The 6,244-nt window shown below is 40.2% G+C and overlaps 1 pseudogene; it reads left to right on the top strand.

Moving 5' to 3' along the window:
* The first annotated feature begins 699 nt into the window (after positions 1-699).
* LOC118982302 (serine/Arginine-related protein 53-like) lies at positions 700-1,960 on the top strand (annotated as a pseudogene).
* The last annotated feature ends 4,284 nt before the right edge of the window (positions 1,961-6,244 follow it).

The raw sequence follows: 6,244 nt of genomic DNA, 5'->3' as shown, positions 1-6,244 counted from the left end.
CTAAAAAATGAGAAAATACTTTATTTAAAAAGTGGGTGAAAAATTTCAACAAGCCTCTCACCAAAGAAAATGCATGGTGAACAAATAAGCACCTGAAAATGTACTCAACATAAGTCATTAGAAAATGCAAATTAAAACACAATAAGATACCACTGTGCCTCTATTAAAAGGGCTAAAATTAAAAAGACTGACTGTGCCAGATGTAGGCGAGTGTGTGGAGGAATCAGAACTCTCACACACTGCTGATGGGCATACAAATGGTACAACCATTTTGGAAAACAGTTGACAGTTTCTTGAAAAATAAAAGCATGCATTTACTATATGACCCCACCATTACTGTCTTAAGTAATTACCCAAGACAAATGAAAGCATATACCTACACAAATATTTCTAAACAAATATTCACAACAGCTTTTTTCATAATGGCTCCAAACTGGAAACAACCCAAAAGTCCAGCAACAGGTGAATGGATAAACAACTCAGCAACAAGAAATAGATTTGTCGAGTGAAAAAAGCCAGATAAAAAACACTCATTGCTGTAGGATTCTATTTTTTAGAAAATTTTAGAAGAAAGGCGGTAGGCTTAAACTGAAGCAAGTTCAGATGATGCTGGAAGCACCTCAATGGGGAGAAACATTTGCAGGTTTGTGGTGCTTTCAAGTCAAGGGGAGGTGAGATCCCAAAGGCAGGGAGCCAGGAATGCAATGCTGTTCATCAGATGATGAAGAAGAAAGCAGATGCAAGAGAAAGAAAGAAATACCATAGACAGTCATCTTCAAGTAGTTCTTCAGATAGTAGAACATATAGCTGAAGGTAAGGTGGAAGGACATCAAGGTCAAAGTCAAGTCTTTGTCCAGAAATCTTCAACCTCGCTCACATCCTTATGATTGAAGATGCAGGCGTCAATCAAGCAGTAACTCTTTTTATGGCTCTAGAAGAGAACAAAGTTGAAGTCATTCTAGGGGCTGAGGGAAATCCTACAGAGTTCAGAGATCTAGGTCAGGAAGCAGAACAAGAAGGTCCAAGTCGAGACCTCATCCACGTTTCCATACTCAAAGCAGTGAAAGGTCCAGTCACAGAAGAACACAAAGTTCATCCCTGGACAGAGGACAATGTAAAGGCAGAGATAAGGAGAAAAGAGAAAGGGAGAAGGACAAAAGCATGGCCCAGGAATTACACAACGTCCAGCGTGGGGAATCTGGAAGCAACAAGGCTGGATTAGAACAGCTGCTGCCCGCCGAGCAAGCCAGAGCTAGACTGCAGCTAGTTCTTGAAGCTGCTGCGAAAGCTGATGAAGCATTGAAAGCCAAAGAAATAAATAAAGAGAAGCAAAGAAGAGAAAGGAGGAAGATCAAGCCACCCTGGTAGAACAAATAGAAAGAAACAAGAAACAAGAACAAGTGAAAAAAGAAAAAGAAATTGAAGCCATTGAAAGTAATTCTTTTAGCCCTGGCTGGTGTAGCTCAGTGGATTGAGCGCGGGCCTGCGACTCAGACGATCGAGGTTCGATTCTCAGTCAGGGCACATGCCTGGGTTGCAGGCCAGTTCCCTGCAGGCCAATTCCCAGCAGGGGATGCACAAAAGGCAACCATACATTGTTGTTTCTCTCCCTCTTTCCTTCCCTTCCCCTCTAAAGATAAATAAATAAAACCTTAAAAAAAAAGAAAGTAATTCTTTTGTTCAGCAGACATTCAGATCTAGTAAAGAAGTCAAAGACCCAGTGGAACCTAGCGAGGAGAAGCACGCAACCGCACCGCAGGACCAGCATCAGCAGTTGCTGATGCTCCCAGTAATGAAAAGGGAATAGACCCTGGCAGCATCCCTAACCGCTGTCAAGTACCAAGACAATTCTCTGGCTCATCCAAATTTATCTACTGAGAAAGCCGATGCTGAGGGAAAGTGGTTCAGAAGGTGAACTGCTCTCTGACAAGAAAGGCCAATGGGAAGTCCTATGACCTAAATAATGTTGTGGTTGAATTAACAGTAACATTGAAAATTTAGGGTTTTTTACAGTTTTCTGTCTATTAACCCCATCCCATCCCACCTTCCCGTTCTCCCCCCTCCCTCCCCTTTCCACCCTTCTTAGTTGTTGTTCATGTGTCCTTTATATTTGTTCCTCTAAATCTCTCCCCTATTTCCCCTGAAAGTCCCTCCCCTCTCTCCTCTGGTCACTGTCAGCCTGTTCTCTATTTCAGTGTCTTTGGTTATATTTTGCTTGCTTGTTTGTTTTGTTGTTTAGCTTCCTGTTAAAGGTGAGATCATATGGTATTTGTCCTTCAACACCTGGCTTATTTCACTCAGCATAATGCTTTAGGTTTTTAAATCCCAATTTAACTTTTTTACTTGTAAGAAGAACTGACCCAATTATATAAAAAGGTAATCTCATTTCATTTGTTCCATGAGGGCTTGAATATTTGTTGATTGAGCTTAAACACTGTGAATATTAAAACTAGTGTAAAATTGAGGGATGCATGAAAATGTCCTACTGTTAATAAATCTATTTCTAAAAATATCAATCTGAAAATAAATGGCACACAGTAGTGTTTCTGAGTAAAACTTTTAAAATATCAAGTTGGCATTTAAAGACACAATTTTGGTTCATCATGCATACATAAGAATCAAACTCTATGTCATAAAAGTGAGATTTCATCTTCCATGCACTATGAAATCATTTTTAATCTTTTATTTCACCTTACTGGAAAATGTTAAGTAGAATAAAAGCACTCTTAACAATCTAAGCAAAATGAGCATGTTAATATTGAAAGGATACCTTTATTGAAAGAACTCTTGAAAATTAAATAAATTCATGATTCACTGGTTAGGAAAAAAAAAAAGAAAATTCTAGAAAATGCAAAGTATTCAGTAGTATCAGAGAGAGACCAGTGGCTGCCTAGGGATGGGGAGGAAGGGCTGTGATTGGGAAAAGCCACTTTTGTACGGGTATGAAAAGAGGCTTTTGTAGGTGGGGCATAGTTCTCCGACTTGATTGTGGTGATGCTTTCACAGCTGTGTACCTGTGTCCAAACTTACCACATTGGACACTGTAAATATGTACAGTGCCTTCTACGCTGATTATACCTCAACAAAGTTAAAGCATTTTTATTTTTTAAATGTTATTTATTTCTTTTTAGAGAGAGAGGAAGGGAGGGAGAAATAAAGGGAGAGAAACATCAGTGTGGGGTTGTCTCTCGAGTGCCCCCTACCAAGGACCTCTCCCATAACTCAATCATGTGCCCTGACTGGGAATTGAACTGGCGACCCTTTGCTTCATAGTCTGGTGCTCAGTCCACTGAACCACACCAGCCAGGGCAAGTTAAAGCTTTTTAAAGGGAAAAAACAAAGACAAAAGGAGGACTCTGAAGCAGTCAGGTCTGAGTGTTGCCTAAAGCATTCCTAATAATTAAACAGGCCACTGTTTCATCTGGTCACAGAAAAGCGGTTACTTTTTAACAACAATATTTAATTTATTTTTCCTGTCCATCTGGACTATTCACAGTCAGTAGCTCAGTTGCCCAGAGGCTGCTCAGAACCACATCACCCTGCATAAAAGCAACCGCACTCCGAATCAGGCTCACCATGCCCACCGTTGAGTTCCTCTTCCCACTTTTGAATTTGAATTTTAAAAATGACATATAATGTCTGTTAATTTAGACAAGATGAATTTCATCTTCTTCCTCCCCTGTTTAGGCAAGGTGACCTTTCCATGTCCTTCTCTGACCCTGACACAACGGTTTTGGTTGTTTTTTATGTACCACAGTTCCAGGTGATATGTATGTACAGGACATATTTTTCTGAAAATTGTTTTTTATGAAATTTCTTCAGAAAACTTAAAAGTTAGTTCGTGAGCTCAAAAGATTATTAGCCTGACTCAAAATGTATGTGTGATTAATGGACATTGTTAAAAAAAATCAAGACCTTCTAAGATCAGAGCGTCTTTGTTGCAGCTGCTCAGAGGGAGATTTTGTGACATCCATTCCAGCCTCTTGGCAGTGATAGTTCTGAATCCTGGGCTGTGACATAGAGGCAAAGTCAACAGGTCACTGAAGGAGAAGCTAATGGTGTAGAAACGAATTTCAGATGTTCTGATAAAGTGAATTTGATATATACCGTGAATGTCAGAAAAACTATTTGAAAAAAAATTAAAATTAAGGCATTGTCAGAAAAACTGCAAAATAAAGAGAAATAGATTTTATGACCTTGGGTACTAGGTACTGGCTCAAAAAATTGCAAAACCACATAGAGGAGAATCTCTCAGGTGTAACAGAGTTGAAAATTCTCTCATTCTAGTAGTTATCTGGTAGTCTGTAATTTGGGGTGGGGTGAGCTGTTTTATAGCTTTGCTTCTGCTTCCAGTTCAGGGAATATATGAACTAGAGGCAATCACTTTCTCTCTCTGCTATCTATTATTTTTTCTCATACCAGATTAAAACTGGTCCCTTCTATGTCAAATTCTTTGGCTTGGAGCAAAGAAGTAACTCACGGTCTATTATGCATTCAATGGATCTGTTCAGGGTTTGCATGGTTTTGCTTGTGTGGGCTTCTTTATCTTGCTCTGATCACCTAATCTGATTTAGTGCTGGTAGGTACCCTGGAAATGATGTTGGGCACTTCTGAGGCATCTCTGATGAGCACAGGGACTGGAGGGAAGCGTGAACGAAAGAGGCAAGAGCTGGGCTGCTTGTTGAAGCACTCAGGTCCTCTTGAGACTGTGTGGCACCAGATCTACCAGCTGCCCCAGGGCCCTGGCTCTGGGTTCAACTAATGTGTTGAGACGAAAGCAGCAGACAGGTCCTTAGGGCAGAGTCAGGCTGTGTGGACACAACATTTGTGGACTTCACTGAATGACACTTGATGGGTCAGTGATAAACACAAGACTATGTAAGCAGCCAAAAGAGAGAGGTGTGAAAAGGTGTGCCGGGATGTCTGGGCTCGGAGATGTTCACATTGGGATGAGAAGAAGCACAGTTCCAGCAGAGAACAGCAGGCAGCTTCCCTGCTAACCCCGTGGAACTCGGCTGTGAATCCAGAAGTCATTTCACTGGGATGAGTGTGCATCATCCACATAAAGTTAAGAGCTGTAACAAAACAGAATTTGGGGTATAAGCACAAAGAAAAATGTGTCACCAACCTAGGGGAGCATCTTGCTAAATAACTGACATCTCCTGACACGTGTGAGCTTGTGTGGTCTGTAGACCTGGGGCTGCATCATTTCGTCCATCGCTTCTGCAAATGGGCTCACTCTGGTCCTAAGAGCCAGCCTAGGCATTCAGGGTTATTTTGCATAATGTTCCAATTTAAAACTCTACAGTTTTTGAAGTCCATTTAAAATAATAATCAGGAAGTTTTTATTTCTGTAGCTGTCTCCTTTTATGCAATATATGATGATATAAAAGCTTAAAATGTACCTTTGATAAGCAGCATTATTTATTTATTTGAATATACTTTTTATTTTATTTTTCCCATTACCAAGCACCATCATTTAGAGAGTTTGGATGAAGAATAAAATTTTGGGAAGCACTAAATAGTATTCCTATAGACTTCCTATAGGACATTGCCTCCTATAAAGACCCTTAATTTCTCATTTGCTGCAAGAATTCTGGAAAGTGGTTTTGACTCCTAGTTTCTAAATTTCCTCCCTCATGGCCCGCAGCCAGTCAGTCACTGGGCAAGTCATGTTCACAGGGCACTCCTGAGAACGGAGACTGAAGTGTCTTTCCACAGCGCCACAGGGACCATACCTGCTGAATGGTGAACACATAACTAGCTTACATTTAGAATTATAGGTAATATTGGAAGTTGTCAGGATGCGAATCTCCTTACAAAAATTCTAGGAATCTCAGTGCGCTACATAAAGGATTCTGTTTGTTTTATAATGGCCACACTAGGCACCAGTAAACAGAAAACGTCATTGGCATCTTTGGCCCACTCCATACCACTTAGAGGCAAAAGAGGGATTATTGTTCTGTATCATGAGCATGGAGGGCTTCCAAAAATTAAACCGTGAATCAATTTGAAACAGTCAAAAGTGATGTCATCATTAAGTTATATTTATTATAAAGTTCCCGTGGTCACACAACTCTCCCAACTTAAAGAAGTCAAGCAGCTTGTAAACTTTATGTGTTCCTTTCCTCCCAATCTTTTATCCATCCTTACTTTCCAAAATATTAGTCAGAAATGGTTTTTTTTCCCACTAACAAAACCCAACTAAGGGTATTTATTGTTTACTTGGGGAGAAGACCAGAAG

Source organism: Sturnira hondurensis, unplaced genomic scaffold, assembly GCF_014824575.4.
Source record: "Sturnira hondurensis isolate 20B ecotype Veracruz unplaced genomic scaffold, ASM1482457v3 Scaffold0025370, whole genome shotgun sequence".
In the NCBI taxonomy this organism is placed as follows: domain Eukaryota; kingdom Metazoa; phylum Chordata; class Mammalia; order Chiroptera; family Phyllostomidae; genus Sturnira; species Sturnira hondurensis.
The sequence above is the reverse complement of the archived record's forward strand: the minus strand, read 5'-3'. Positions and strand labels throughout refer to the sequence as shown.